At 30.5% G+C, this 15,606-nt stretch overlaps 2 pseudogenes; both read left to right on the top strand.

The window, feature by feature from the left end:
• The first annotated feature begins 364 nt into the window (after positions 1–364).
• Positions 365–1,919, top strand: LOC114745894 (7-deoxyloganetin glucosyltransferase-like; annotated as a pseudogene).
• A 5,873-nt stretch (positions 1,920–7,792) lies between these two features.
• Positions 7,793–11,112, top strand: LOC114745882 (7-deoxyloganetin glucosyltransferase-like; annotated as a pseudogene).
• The last annotated feature ends 4,494 nt before the right edge of the window (positions 11,113–15,606 follow it).

Here is a 15,606-nt window from a genome sequence, read left to right on the forward strand (position 1 = left end):
CTTGTGGCGAATCTTTCTATGCCTTAGCTCATCCAAACTTTCTTTATACTAAAAACATCAAAGAAAGTTAGGTATAGTGTGTAGTTAGACTGTTAGCTTTTACTTTCGATCACCCTCCACCTTTTCTAGGTAGAGACAGACGGTGATGAAAGCTTACTAGTTCTGATTTGCTTTGTTGGTTTGTAATGATTACACTCTTCAATTCCAAAAAAAAAAAAAAAAAAAAAGACTGCTAGCTTCCATTGTCGCAACTATAACTTTTGACCTCACACTCTATATAACTTCTTATAAGGCCTTGCAACAGATTAGGTAGATCATAAATAAACTGAGAGAGAGAAAGGGAGAGAAGAAGAGAGAGGGAAGAATGGACGTTGCTGCAAGGGAAGGATCAAAACCACACGTTGTGATGATTCCCTTTCCGATTCAAAGCCATCTGAACAGTTTCATCAAATTAGCTAAAGTGCTTCATTCAAGAGGTTTTTACATAACATATGCTAGCACAGAGTACAACCATCGACGCTTGCTCAACTCAAGGGATCCTCGAGCTCTTGATGGGCTCCCAGATTTTCGGTTTGAAACCATTCCTGATGGCCTTCCTCCTTCTGATGCTAATTCTACCCAACAGCTACCTTCCCTTTGTGAATCTACAGCACAAAACTGCCTCCTCCCTTTTACAAAGCTTCTTGAAAAGCTTCATGAATATAATCTGCCTCCAAAGGTCTCGTTCCTCCGGTTACTTGTTTGATCTCTGATATGTCCATGACCTTCACAGTGAAAGTTGCTCAAGAAATCAAAATTCCTATTGCTATCTATAGTCCCATCAATGCTGCTTCTTATTAATCTTCATGATAAGGGTGGCATTCCCTTGAAAGGTAACTCATACAGATGCCCGCTCAGGCACACACTTTGTTATTTTTAGCTATAATGGACCTCTAATTTAACAAGATTGTCCATTTGCAGATGAGAGTTACTTGACAAGCGGTGGGCACTTGGATGCTAAACTAAACGGGCTTTCAGGCATGAAGAACATTAGAATGAGGGATCTTCCAAGTTTTTTTAGCACCCAAGATCCAAATGATGAGTTTATGATAAACATGACAAGATACAATCTAAAAAATGCGCAAGCTGCTCAAGCCATAATTTTCAACACATTCAGTGAGTTGGAGAGTGATGCGTTGAACACTTTATCCTCCATCTTCCTATCTATTTACACCATAGGCCCTACCCATTTGCTTCTATCTGGAATTCAACCTAACCAACTCTTGGAATCCATTGGTTCCAATCTATGGAAAGAAGGAACCACATGCATCAATTGGCTAGAATGCAAGAAACCTAAATCTGTAGTTTATGTCAATTTTGGAAGCGTCACGGTCATGTCTCCTGAACAAGTATATGAGTTTGCTTGGGGTTTAGCCAACAGCAATAAACCTTTCTTGTGGGTCATAAGGCCTGACCTTGTTGATGGCGGCACATTGATCTTATCACCTGAGTTTCTCACTGAGATTAAAGATAGAGGTCTCGTAGCTGACTGGTGTGAACAAGAGAAAGTGCTGAATCACCCTTCAGTTGGAGGGTTCTTGACTCATTGTGGATGGAACTCCATGATAGAGAGTGTGTGTGCAGGAGTTCCAATGGCTTGCTGGCCTTTCTATGGAGACCAGCAAACTAACTGTAGGTACGCTTGTGCAGAGTGGGGAATAGGACTTGAGATTGATAATAATGTGAAAAAAGCAATGGTGGAGAGGGTCATCAATGAGTCGATGGAAGGGGATAAGGGGAAGGAGATGAGAGATAAAGTCCTGCAGTGGAAAAAATTTGCAAGGGAAGCTATTAATGCTCCCGATGGTTCGTCCTATATCAACTTGGAGAAATTGATCAGCCAAGTCTTGATCCATCAAAATGCAAAAGTGAGGTGCTAAATTGAAAAATTAAATTTACTGCTTCCTTAAATCTTGTCTACTATTCTTGTTTTAATTCACTGTGTATCTCTAAAATTACACTTTATCCTATCTCTTCTTCTATAATATGGGCAAATTTATTTGGAATCTAGTTAGCTAAAAGTGTGGTATATATGTAGCTTCATCGATTCTTATGGAAGTTGCATTATCTTTTCAGTCTCAGTCAGTTTTTAAGGTTTGTAAGTTATGTATATCGACATATTGTAATATGTTTGGTTCTGTATTTGTCTTTTACATAAAGCGTGGCATCTTGAATTGTATACGTATGCAGTAAGATGCATATATTTGTTGTAAATAACAGAAGATTATTGATGTATGCAGAATGTGTGAATAACACAAGTGTATGTGTCCTATCAAATAATAAAGAGTAAGCAAAATATTGTTCCCACAAAAATTAATAAAACAAAATAATGTTTAGGCATTGAAATTCTTTTTTCATTTAAGTTCAGGAAGCTAAATTATAATTAATTAAGCGAAAAGAAATTAAATTAAGATACAAAATTTCTTAATCAACAACTATAATGTCAAAGGCAACCTAACATTATTAATCCCATTAGCTTCATAGGTTTTGGTTTCGCCTAATTAATTAGTCTCAATGCTAATTTCGTTAATAATTTAAAGTATCAGAAGCTATAACTATATGTCCATCCACCTATAATCTTTTCTCAAGTTTATATTATTCTGATCATTAATATAAGAGTTAGTTTGATATTCAATTTGGTTTTAAATATAAAACCCCAATCTATTTTGTCTATCATATTTATCTATTTTTTTAAAGTAGTCCTACAATTGTACATATTAAAGGTTTTATCAAATGGTAATTCAAGCTAATGTACTTGATTAGCAAGTGGAATAATTGCCAATTATATTAAAAATCTAATACTATAATACTCAATCGTAGACCATAGTTAAGATTTCTTTCATGAAGGTAAACCCAAATGCCCAACTTCATATTTAATGGTAACAAAACATTAAATAGACATATCAAAACATGCTCTACAAAAAAACATGAGATTAGGGACAAAATTGAATTAGCAACGGAATTTGTTCTGTCACTAATTTTTTTATCACTAATTGGATTAACGATGGAATTTCAATTCCATCACTAATTAACCACAGATTAGAGATGGAATTTTTCGTTGCTAATTACCAACAGAAATTTTCTATCACTAATCCGTCTCTAATTACTGATAGAAATTTCCATAACAAATTAGAGACGGAAAAATTTTGTCGCTAATCCTTCGCTAACCTGATTTTTGGGAAAAAAAGATTAAAATGCCATGTGACACCTCTATCAATCGCCCAAGACCTCGTCTTTGTGTGTATGCAATTTTACCAGTTGAGCTGTAATGAATCTATTAACTTATTATGCAAAATTATATATATAATATTCTTTTACACAAATAATTATATATACATATATATTATTAAAAACTAAAAATAAACTATATGATAATTTTAATCATAACTATTTTAATGACAAAATAATTTTTAAATATTTGTTTTACTATTTATTTTATAATGTCATATTTTAAAAAAAATATTTTTAATATAATTTTAATTTCCAATTACACTAATTTTGAATTAAAAATCATGAATAATTTTTTCATAAATATGTTTTTAAATTTATTTTTTAATTAGCATTGATTAGATATATAATTTAATTATATATGTATTATACTACATTATATTATATTATCTATATGTGCTATATATATTTGATGAAAACCATTTATAATTAGTAAAAAAATCTTGTTATTCAAAAAATAGCTACTATAATAAAATCTAACAAATTATTCTATATAAAAATTTAAATGATTTGAATGGATTGTGATAAACAATATTCTCCTACTTGTATATGTATCCTATTTAATTTATTTTCTTAAAAATTCTTTGTATATACTATTTGTTTTTGTATTGAAGACCAAAATCAATCTATATCATGGGCATTAATTATATCATGATTAAATTTCATTGTTTAATGATTAAAATTCAAAATTCACTTTAATATTAGTTTGATTTATAATCATAAATGGAGGTGCTCATATAAATTCATTTTTCGGTTTTAAATTTCTATCATATATTAATTCTTTAAATACATTGTTCATATGATAAAATTATTTATTTCTTATATCAGTTTGTAAAAAAATGTTATTAATATTCTTATTATATATTTTTTAATTATTATTAATAATCAATAAGAATTGATGAAATATAAACAAGTTTTCTAAGAAATTGTCTTCCTATTTTCAATATGTACCTAATAATGACATGAATGATGATAATATCTTCATTAACATCAACTCCATAAATATATCAATTTATTTTACAATTAACAATATATTTAAGTTATTACATTCTTAATTATGTTATTATATAAATTGTTGTAAGATTATAATCTAAAATAATAAAATTTAAAATTAGTGACATATTAGTAATGAAATTGTAACATAATTAGTAATGAAAACTTCTATGACAAACAATTTAGCAACGGAATTAGCAACGAAAAATTTCTGTCGCTAATTTCGTCCCTAAAAATTTTGTAATTAAAATCAACGACGGAATTAGCAACATAAATTTTCGACAGAAAAAATTCCGTCACCAATTCTGTCACTAAATATTTATTAACAGATTTTTTGATGAATTAGTGATGGAATTTAACAACGGACAGAAATTCTGTTACTAATATTATCCACAAAAAAATTCCATCACTAAATGATTAGTAATTCGTCAAAAATTAGGGACAAAATAATTTTTCATTGATAATAAGCTGTTTTTTTGTAGTAATGTTCAGCGACTAAAATTAACATTAAACATAATTAGTTAATGAAAACACTACCTCCTATGCTAATAAGTCCATAGTTAGTCTAACTCAAAAGGAAAACTAGCCACACATAACTAGAATCACATTCATAAAAGCAAAAAAAAAAAAAAAAATCAGACTCAATAAGGAGAGAGAGCAGGATAGAAGGGAGTAAAACTACGGCAAGCTCTTCTTTTCATTAGCTACCGTCAACGGTAAGAGAAACCTACTGCTCTTTTCTGCCTTGGATCCGTAGCCCTCTTTTGCTTAAAATTACACCGTTTTGGTGTAAAATAGGTGAGGTGGAACCTTTCTTTTTGTAGATAAGTATTTAACACCCAGAAATATTTTTTAATAAATTAAAAAATATTTAAAATATTGAATGATACTGAAATTTTTTTTCAAAATACTAAGACACCAAAAAATTATTTTACATGAAAAAAAGTTCTGCTTTACTTTTTTTTTTGGGCTAAATCCACTTCACTTATTCTATAGTTGGGAATACGTGCCAACCCACGGGCTGGGGGCCAGCCCGCTACAACCCATGGGTTATGCGGTGCAGGCTGGAGTAGCCCACATTTTGATTGGCTGGAAAAATGCCAACCCTAACCCGTCATAGTGGGTGGCAAGCCAGCTCACCAGCCTGCTATTTTTTTTTTTTTTCAATTCTCAATTTTTCAATTCTCAATTTAATTTTTTTAAATTAATAAATGGTAATCCAAAATTTCAAAAGTAATCATAAGTACAAATTATGTTTAACCACACTTAAAATAATCAGTACAAATATAAAAAAATACATTACAAATATTTTATATGATTAACATTCAACATCAACTCATCAAGTGATAAATTTTACAATTTTTTCATACAAGTATCATGTTTGATACAAAAAACTATCTCTTAATAAATTAGAAGTGTATCTATCTAATTTCTTTTTAAAGTTCATTCACCATGCTTTTCTAGAACTCTTTTTTTCTGTAATAAATATTGTCTTATATATGATTGTAGTTGTTAAATTTTTGTTATAAGTATAGTATGCTTATTTTTTAAAAAATTTTTGTTTAGATATGTACTCTTCCGATCCTTAATATAAGATCTATTTAACTAATTTGATTAGATTAAGGAAGTTAAGTAAGTTAGTTAATTATAAAAAATATGATATATTTTTCATAAAACACCATAATCATCTTTCTTAATATCCTCTCTTCCTCTTCTATTTGATTATGGTTGAGGGAGTATCTTTAGGGGTAATTTAGAAAAAATGGATAAATATAAGAAATATGTCTTATATTTATGACCAAAATTAACTCAATAATTAGATCATATATTAAGGATAACATGAAAATTGAAATGTAAATGAAGAAAGAAAATTTTCAAATATAACGTATTATTTATGTGAAATTTTTTTTTTTAAAAAAGTGACAGGTTAGGCGGGCCAACCAACCAACCCACTGACTAGCTTGCCAAAGCCCACAAGTTATATAGTGCGGGCTAGAGCAGCCTGTATCTTGATGGGCCGGTAAAATGCCAACTCTAATTTTTTTTTATAGCAGATTGACGGGCTGACCAGGGGATCCCGTATTCCTGACTCTAACTTATTCTAGATCAAAATGGTATAGTTTTAAGCAACGGAGGGGGGAAAAAAGGGAAAAGAAGCCGGTTCTATCAGATGACCAGAAGAAGAATGAGGAACCAGACGAAAAGTCTTTGTTGCTGTCGCCCGCTGATTCCTCTCCTCATTAATTTGCGCGTGCCTTTTTCCTGATTCTCTGCATCTGGTAATTAAAGTGTCATTAACTCACTTGCCGTATACCACTACTGGAGGCTTGGCCGAGTGGCACCTGTGTGTGTGGGGTATGTGTGTCGCCGAATCAAACCCGTCCCTTTGTTAAAAAAATGTTTGGCAAGTGATAAAAATAATTTTTTTTTATAAATTAAGACAAATTTTTTCAGTATACCATAAATTATTTTTAAAACTATAATTTGATATTCATTCAAACACCTTCTAATCCAAAAAAAATACATTCACTTGCTGTTGCGCCTCTCCTCTAACTTGGGGTATGTACTTGCTGCCGGGTCCTTCAATTTGGTCTATATTTTATTAATATTTAAGATTTGGATATGATTATTTTTTGTTAATAATTTTAGGATTAAAAAACTAAAAATATATTTTTTAAAAATTAGAAAATAAATTAAAACCCTATATTATGTTAAAGAACTAAATATATACTTTACCTGAAAATTAAATACACCTATAAGATGCATGCTAAATTTTCTATAAAATTCTCTGTTTAATAATTTACATTGAAAATTCTTCAGTTATCACTTTATATATGTTGGGTTATTCATCAATACGAATAATTTAAAGAACAATTATAAATTTTTAAAAAATATTAAAGACATGTATTTATAATTAAAATAAACTCTTTAGTAGGGGAGGGAGTAATTTGAGAATGCCAATTCCAAGTTCGCCTCCTGGAACTTGGTCCATAAGAAATTCACCGCTCCAACTTTGACTGACCTGACCTGATGACTACGTAGCAAAAATTGTAACATCTTCCTCAGCAATCAGCATGTCCCCACAATTCTCCCCCCCCCCCCCTTTTTTTGTTGCCTTTTTAAGAATTATTATAAGCTTCTAAAGATGAAACGTATTTACTAAAAATTTTCATAAACAACTTATAGTTTGTAATGATAAGTTTCGGCATAAAAAATAACAAAAAATTATAGTTGCTCACTTGTCATTAATTAGGACTTTTTAATTGCAATATCTTTTTGGCACCTCACAATAATTCTTCTTCTTGTTATCTTATCGAAAGGCATATCCTTACAATTCTTCCTCTTTAGATAACAAACCACCAACATGTATCAATCAATATCCACATAACCTTCACATATATAAGACTTGGAGATGGAGCCATGAACCTTGGGAAAGACGCATCACATGTTCTGCAGATTTTTAAATGCAATAACAACGTTGTAGGAAGCTGCCTATAAACCTTCACCACTATACGAGAGTGCTGCAATAGAGTGAAGGAGAGAGAAATCAGAAGTAGAGAAATGGATTCTATGGAAAGAGGAGGATCAAAACCACACGTTGTGGTCATTCCCTTTCCAATACAAAGCCATTTAAACACTTTCTTGAATTTAGCCAAGCTGCTTCATTCAAGAGGCTTTCACATAACGTACGTTAACACTGAGTACAACCACAGACCAACACGAGGGGTCCTCAAGCTCTGGATGGCCTCCCAGATTTTCGTTTTGAAAACCATCCCTGATGGCCTTCCTTATATTGATGCTGATGCCACCCAGCATCTGCTTTCTCTTGGTGAATCTACTCCAAAGAATTGCCTCATCCCTTTTAGAGATCTTCTCAAGAAGCTTCAAGAGTCTGCCTCTAATGGACTTGTAACTCCTGTTACTTCCTTGGTTTCTGATGCTGTCATGGCGTTTACAGTTAAAGCTGCTCAAGAATTTGGACTTCCTATTGCTATTTATTGTCCTATTAGTGCTATCTATTATTTGGGTGGTTCGCACGGTCACACTCTTCTTGATAAGGGTATCATTCCCTTGAAAGGTAGCGCATTAATTCATGTTACTCATTCTTCTTTTTTGTTCTTGATTGTTTGTTTGTGTTTTTTCTTTCCTTTGGAATGATCAATCTTCAACAATGTTTTGCGATTCTATTACGTTGCAGATGAGAGTTATCCAAGGAATGGATACTTGGACACCAAACTGGATTGGCTTGAAGGCATGAAAAATATGAGATTGAGGGATCTTCCTAGCCATTTCCTTTCACTAGATCCAGATGATTACTTAATGCTAAAATTCTTTGTCAATGACATACAAACAGAAACACTACAAAAAAGCAGCTGATTAGCGATGGAAACAAATTCCGTTGCTAATTTCTGACGGAATTGCGATGGAAATTCCGTCGCTAATTTTTCCGACGGATTAGCGATTGAATTTTTTCGTTGCTAATAGTGACAGAATTTCTATTCGTCGCTAAATTCTGTCGCTAATCCGTCAAAAAATCCGTCAATAAATATTTAACGACGGAATTAGCAATGGAATTTTTTCCGTCAGAAATTTTCATCATAAATTATTTGTCACAAAAGTTTTTGTCACTAATTCTGTCGCTAACTGTCACTAATTTTAAATTTTATTATCTTAAATTATAATCTTACAAAATTTATATAATAACAATTAAGAATATAATGATATATAAAATAAATTGATATATTTGTGGAGTTAGTGTTAATGAAGATATCGTCATCATTCGTGTCATCATTATATATATACTAAAAATAAAAAGACAATTTCTTAGAAAACTTGTTTATATTTTGTTAAAATAGATTCCTCTTGATTATTAATAATAATTAAAAAATATAATAAGAATATTAATAACTTTCTTATACAAACTGATATAAGAAAGAAATAATTTTATCATATGTAAAATATATTGAAATATATAATGTATGATAGAAATTCAAAAAAAAAAAAGAATTTATATGAATGCAAACTAATATTGAAGTGAATTTTGAATTTCAATCATTAAATAATAAAATTTAATCACGATATAATTAATACCCATGATATATATTTATTCTGGTCTTCAATACAAAAGCAAATGGTGTATACAAAGAATTTTAAGAAAATAAATTATATAGGATATATATACAAGTAGGAGAATACTGTTTATTATAATATATTCAAATCATTTAATTTCTTATATAGAATAATTTATTAGATTTTATTATAGTAATTATTTTTTGAATAACAAGATTTTTTGACTAATTGTAAATGATTTTCTTCAAATATATAAAACACATATAGATAATATAATATAATGTAATATAATATATATATCATTAAATTGTATATCTTATCAATGTTAATTAAAAAATAAATTTAAAAAATATTTATAAAAAATTATTTATGATTTAAAATTCAAAATTAGTGTTGTTAGAAATTTAAATTATATTAAAAATATTTTCTTAAAAATAAAGAATTATAAAAAAAATATTTAAAAAATATTTTTTTCATTAAAATAATTATGATTAAAATTATCATATAGTATATTTTTAGTTTCTAATAATATATATGTGTATATAATTTTTTGTGTAAAATAATATTTTATATATATATATATATTTAATTTTACATAATAAGTCAATAAGTTCATTGCAGCTTAACTGGTAAAGCCGCACGTGCACATAAAGGAGGTCTTGGGTTCAAGCTATGGAGAAGCCACTTTGAAGAAGGAATTATGTGATGGCGACACGTGGCAGGCAAAGGTGACATGTGATGTGGCAGCACACGTGGCAAGCAAAATTGAGGTGGCAGCTACACGTGGATGTGGTCCCCAGTGATGACGTGGCAATTGGTAGAGGTGCCACGTGGCATTTCATTTTATTTTTTAAAAAATCAGAACGAATTCCGTTACTAATTTTGTCGCTAAAAGCATGTTTTTTTAAAATGAAAAATCGGCTAATGCCATCATTTTCAACACATTTAGTGAGTTGGAGAGTGAGGCACTGAATACTCTTTCCTCGATCTTCCCTCCACTTTACACCATTGGTCCCGTCCATTTGGTTCTCAATCAAATTCCACATAACCATGTCTTAGACTCCATTGGCTCCAATCTTTGGAAAGAGGACGCTCATTGCATCCCATGGCTAGAATCCCAGAAACCTAAATCTGTAGTTTATGTGAATTTTGGAAGTGTTACGGTTATGTCTGCAGAACAACTGCATGAGTTTGCTTGGGGTTTAGCCAACAGCAAGAAACCCTTCTTGTGGATCATAAGGCCTGATCTTGTGGATGGTGGTTCAATGATTCTATCTCCCAAGTTTCTAAGTGAGACCAAAGAAAGAGGCCTCATAGCTAGCTGGTGTGAACAACAAAAAGTTCTCAACCATCCTTCAATTGGAGGCTTTTTAACACACTGTGGATGGAACTCTATAATAGAGAGTATATGTGCAGGTGTTTCTTTGGCTTGTTGGCCTATTTGTGGAGACCAGCAAACTAATTGTCAGTGTGCTTGGACAGAGTGGAGGATTGGGATTGAGATTGATAATAATGTGAAGAAGGAAGTTGTGGAGAGGCTTGTTAGTGAATTGATAGAATGAGATAAAGGGAAGGAGATGAGACAGAAGGTGTTAGAGTGGCAACAAATTTCAAAGGAGGCCACTAAATCTGGTGGTTCTTCTTGCATCAGCTTGGACAAATTGATTAATCAAGTGCTCATAAAAAGAAATTGATATAATTCTTCATGAAAGTCCTATGTATTGTTTACTGTGTTTGGTTACACATATTTATTTTCAATTTCTTATATAGGAAAATTTTAATGTTTTGCCCCTAAACTATGTTGTTGACTGAATGAAGTCAACTCTGAATATGAAAAGGGTCTTGTACGGCCAAAGGGAAGAGGGGATATAACTCGGAATTTTCTTTCCCCGCCCTTTTCATGGTTGCACCATAGGTTTGAATATTTAAATAAAAGTGGTGTACAGAAGCATTTTAGTCTTAATTATGTGATAAAGGTAACCAATCTCTCTTTAATTATGATTGAGAGAATATTAAGGGGATTAATTTCAAAAATAATTATGAACACTTATATATAGAATTAACAAATGGGAGGAGTATATTATATATATATATAGAGAGAGATAGATATATAGTAGTCTGCATATTATCTTAGTATTCCTCCAGTTATAGGACCCATTTTATAGTGTAAACTATACTACAAAATAGGTCATATATTTAGAACCGGAAGAGTACTAGTTATCAAAGGTCATTAATATTCATCTGTTGGTACGTGTCTCCTTCAAATTGGGGCATGCAATCTTTTAGTTGTTTCTTCCCGGATCCACGCCTCCTTGCTTCTGTTAATTTTATAAAATTCATTTTTTTCCTGATAAAATAATACTTAGCACGTTAATATTATTTTCTAGTAGCATCTATTATTACACTTTAATGTTATTTTTGTCAGCACTTTAATTTTATTTATAATTGAAGAGGTTGAATGCAATATAAATAAAATTAGAGTATTAGAAACACTCAACAAATAACATCAACAAAAATAATTAAAATATTTAATCAACTAGGTTAAGATAAAATTTCTAAAACATAAAATAGAAAAAAATATTGGAAGTTTGATTTATATTTAATTGAGTTTAATAACAGTTTTGCTATGAATATATGTCTTCTTATTTGAACAATCTTATTTAAGGTATTGTCATTTATTAAATGTGAACGCTTCTCTCACAGGAAATTATATTGAAACCTTATTTTGTTAGGATTGGATTCTTCTACTAAAGTAATTAAATTTAATAATTAAATTAATAGACCTGCGACCCCGGATCCATCCAACCATATGGACATGGGCTCATTCTATGAACCTGTCAACTTCTTAGGATGTGTTTAGATTGGCAGTGACAGAAGTAATTTTTTTTCAATATGATTTTTACAGAAGTCAGATTGGGTAAAAGTCAAATAGTGTAATGTGATTTATATTTAGATTGATTTTTGTAAAAAAATCAGTTTGAGAAGCTGAAATTTGTTTGGATGATAAATGTAAAAGTAAGTTTGGATGTAAAATGACTTAAAAGGACATGAATTTTATTAAGTAGCACATATCTAATTAGATATGTATATATAATGTGACCATTTTAAAAGAAGTAAGGGAAATAAAATTATTAAAGATAAAGAAATTCAATTTATTATTAGAAAGAAATTATATATACAATGTAATCATTTTGAAAGAATTAATGAAAATAAAATTATTAAAAATAGTGAAATTTAATTTATTATTAGAAAGAAATTATATATATAATGTGACCATTTTAAAAGAAGTATTGTAAATAAAATTATTAAAAATAAAGAAATTTAATTTATTATTAGAAGGAAATTGAAAAACACTAAAATACTTAGTTAAATATATGTAATGGATAAATATATATAGTTAATCAAATGGCAGAAGAGTATATCTCGTTTTTTTTTTAACCTCAGGTGAGAGAAAATACATGCAAGAGGGTCAGGTAGGTAACAAATTTTAAAAATCCAATTAATGCTCTAACAGTATTCCTTAACACTCTGTTTACCCAAAAAAAAGTAGCCTCAAATAGCTTATTACATAAGTCCATTTCAGAGCCAGAAGTCAGATACACAAAATGTGGGCTCAAACATTATTTTTCCTCCCACCTCCAGCTTCTCTGGTTGGGATGCACCTTTGGGGGCCTAAATGGCATCCCAAACACACTCTTGGTCCATAGGATAGCTGCTACTTCTAACAATTTTTTGAATTTGTGCCCTTGTCGTTTCTTTTCCCCCTTAAATATCTGAATTATTTGTCTTCATCATAATGGAAGTTAGATAGTTTGAAAAAGAAAAAAAGCTATATAATTAATAGGGTGTTTAGGTGAAAACCAAACTTTCAAAATGATTTTACAAAGTATTTGTACTCTTTTTAAAAGTGCTCTTTTAATTTATCCAAACAACCCCTAAGTGCTTGTTTGGGTGAGCAATTTATAACACTTATTAGCACTTTCACAGTTTCACATAAATCGAGATGAAATTTTTCTCACATATATACATGGTACTCTGTAAATTATGATTGAACAAACAGACTCTTAAGAAAATGCTAAATGCCCTTTTAATTTTATGCAAAGTTTTCATTTAATTCATTAACTTTAAAAAGCTTATTTTTAATCATTTAATTCTAAGATCATTAATTTTAAATGATAATTTTTTTAGAATAATCATGGTTATTTTGAAAATTAAACTGGAATATGTTAACATTTAAGATGTTTTATTAACATTTAAGATCTCAATATTATCTTTTTTTGTTAATCATTTTAGGATTAAAAGATTAAAAGGATACTTTTTAAAGCTAAGGGCCCAAAATAAAACTCTATATAAAATTAAAAGACTAAATATATAATTTATTTTTAATAAAATTAATTATACATAAAAATGAATGCCGACCTTTCTAAAATACCTTGTTTAATAATCTACATTGAAAATTTGCCTTATTAATGAAAATTTTCATTTTCTCTGCAAGATTATTCATCAACATAAATAATTATAAATTTAAGAAATAAAACATATTAATAAACTCTTTTGTAGGAGAGAGAGTAATTTGAGAAGGGAGAATTACAATGAGGCTTTGAAGGAGGAAAATAATTTAAAAAAAGTCTTAAAAATTGTTATTTTTTATTTTGAAACTTGTCTTTACAGGTTGCTTAAGTTGTTATTAATACTTTTCAGTAATTTTTTTTGAGAACTCATTGTAATTCTCCCATTCTAAGTTCGCCTCCTGAAACTTGGCCAAGAAATTTACAGCTCTCCAACTTTGACTCACCTGTCCCCCACGACTACGCAGCAAAAATTATAACATCATCGTCAGTTTCAGTTTCACCAAGTTATGTATATCGACATATTTTAATATGCTTGGTTGTGTATTTGAAGAGCGGCGGCATCTTGAATTGTATGCATACATGTGCACTAATATTGGGAGTCCCTTAATTATGAGCTTCGTGGGTTTTACTTTCACCTGATTAATCAGTCTCGATACTAATTAATTTCGTTGATCTAATATATTTGCAGTTATAAATGGACGTCAATCCACCTATAATCTCCTCTTAAATAAATAATGTTATGTCTAACACAATTACTCAATGAGGCTAAAGAAAGCAAATTCAAATTCACTCCTGAACAGTTCTATAGGACCCTTGGATATATATTTTCATCCTAGTTGCAAATTACATTAGAATTTTAATCTCATATTACTCAATCCTAAAGTATAATTAAGATTTCTTTCGTCAAGATAAACCCGGATGCACAATTCATATTTAAAGGTAATTGAACATATAAGACATATTAAAACTTGATTAAGTAACTAGAATTAACGTTAAACATAATTAATCAATGAAAACAATATCCACTCTACTAATAAGTTCATAGTCAGTATAACTCTTTAAAAAAAAAAACCAGCCACACACAACCAAAATCAAAAGAAAAGTGACATATTGAATTTTAAAATAATAAATGGGTGATTTTTATAGATTTGGACTTGTTAAAAATATTATGAGAGCCGTCAAAGTCATTATAAAAGTAGTCATAATAACCTATTTGTCTTTTAAAAATTTAACAGATATTTTTTTTGTTATTTTTGCAAAATTAAATTCATAAAAGAAAAAAAAATGGAAGGCTGTTCTTTCTATCTGCTGCTGTCAATCAGAAGTAGAATGAGGAAGCAGACGAAAAGACTTCCCACTCCTTCCTCTCCTCATTAATGTGGAGATTGGATCAGGATTCTTCCTGGTTCAACTTACTAACAAAGAAGACTACGAGTTTGCTCTCACAGAAGGTCCCTGGATGATTTTTGATCACTATCTTGCCATACAGCCCTGGAAACCTGACTTTGATCCCGATACCACGGAGGTTACAAGGATAGCAGCATAGGTAAGAATCCCGAAGTTCCCTATTGATTATTATGACCTAGGCATTCTGTATGTTGTAGGTAACCAAATTGGAAGGGTCCTCAAAGTAGATAGAAACACTCTCCGTCATTCAAAGGGTCGCTTTGCACGGTTATGCTTTGAGCTGGACCTAAGTAGGCCCCTACTGCCAATGATCTTGATCAATGGAAAGGAGAAAAAAGTGGTCTATGAGGGTTTGCACTCAATATGTTTTTCTTGTGGGAAGTACGGTCATGAATCCGAACATTGTCCTAGTCGACCCCAGGGACCATCTACAAGGATAGAAGTTTCGAAGGAACCTGTCACGAATAATGACGGCGCTGAAGGAATGGCGCCATCATTGGGTTCTCCACAGAAAACG

Source organism: Neltuma alba, unplaced genomic scaffold, assembly GCF_004799145.2.
Source record: "Neltuma alba isolate B1F8T4 unplaced genomic scaffold, ASM479914v2 tig00000791_pilon, whole genome shotgun sequence".
Classification (NCBI taxonomy): Eukaryota; Viridiplantae; Streptophyta; class Magnoliopsida; order Fabales; family Fabaceae; genus Neltuma; species Neltuma alba.